This window comes from Mustelus asterias, chromosome 2 (genome assembly GCF_964213995.1).
Source record: "Mustelus asterias chromosome 2, sMusAst1.hap1.1, whole genome shotgun sequence".
In the NCBI taxonomy this organism is placed as follows: domain Eukaryota; kingdom Metazoa; phylum Chordata; class Chondrichthyes; order Carcharhiniformes; family Triakidae; genus Mustelus; species Mustelus asterias.
In genome coordinates this window covers 102,777,363-102,778,919 of record NC_135802.1, presented here as the reverse complement: position 1 = coordinate 102,778,919, position 1,557 = coordinate 102,777,363, and positions in this window count along the sequence as shown.

Sequence of the window (1,557 nt, the reverse complement as noted above, 5' to 3'; positions counted from 1 at the left end):
GGCGGCAATGGGGGGCTGTTTAAAAGGCTCATCCAGGTACTTTTGTGTCGTTTCCCTACATCCTATGTCACTATAGGGTCCATGGGTTCTATATACTGTAAAGTGGGTGAATGGGAATGGAACTGTCATAGTTTGGCATGTGGGTCATGAGGGGCTACGGGGGGGGGGGGGGGGGGGGGGACGACAAAAGTACCTGGATGGGCCTTTTAAACAGCCCCCCATTGCAGCCGCCAGCACGAAAACAGTAATTAATTGATAACTTTCCACTCTCAAAAAACCTTTTACTACAGGCCAACAAAAATGTCAACCATCCCAACCCTTTAAAGAATGAACAACTGAAACTGCAAGTCTTGAAACCTCTTTATCTTGTGTAAATTAACATTGCGCAATTGGCAGAAGAAATCAAGCAATGATTTCACTGTGTTTCAGTACCCTAATAGATGTGTGGGCTCTCAGTCAAGAACGTTGAGACAGTGTGGTGCAGCTACATGTACAGAACTCTTTAGACAGGATATTCTAGAATTTTGATCCATTCACAATGGAATATATTTCAAAGTCGGGAGGCTCAGACTTTGCGGGTAACTATGAAGTGATGGTGTTCCCATGCACCCAATGACCTTGTACAAAATTGAAGTTTCTGATTGATGGTCCAAGCAAACAAGTACAGTTTTAATTAGTTAAGGTGTTATCCACATTCTAATATACTATGACCTTTCTAGAGGAGACCATATGGAAGGATCTACAAGGGGATCAAAATCATAAAGGTTTTGTGTTAGTCCAAGATCAGTGTTGCTAAGAAAGTTAGCAAAATATGTTTTTTTTTATTGTTTTGCCACCAGGAACAGTAAGTTTTGTATTGCAAGTTAATGAACCCTGCTATTCCAACATATTGCTTTAGTTTAATTCTTATTTTTTTAAATTAACCTGATACCTAGATTGTAGTCTAATCCATAGAGCCTGATCATGATCATTCTTCCATTATCCCGTGACTGGAAGGACACAAAGAATTTGGGTTTTGCTGTATTATCATATTCATTGTTTATCCTTGATGCTGAGCACAAGAGAAATACATACTGCAACCTATAAAAGCTAACTCTTTCTCTATTTCATTGGCGTGGTTCTAGTCACATTGCACAAAAATATCTGAAAAGCATTTGTTTTATTACTTTTTCATTGTGCTTGTATAGTAGACATTTATTAGATTGAATTGATTTATTATTGTCACGTATTGGGATACAGTGAAAAGTATTGTTTCTTGCGAGCTATACAGACAAAACATACCATTCATAGAGTACATAGGGGAGAAGGGAAGGATAGGGTGCAGAATATAGTATAACGAGAGTAAAAGATGGTATTAGAGAGTATGCTGGGGACAGCTCGCAAGAAGTTACCACGCTCCGACTCCACCTTGGAAAAGCCCACCTCAGAACTGGAAGGCTTGAAGTTTTAACCTTTCTCCTCTCCACTGGGATGTTGAGGCCTTTCTACATTTTAATTTTTTTCAGCAAAAAAGCAAAAGGCTGTCCAAATAGATTATTTCACAATGAAAAAGGTGGA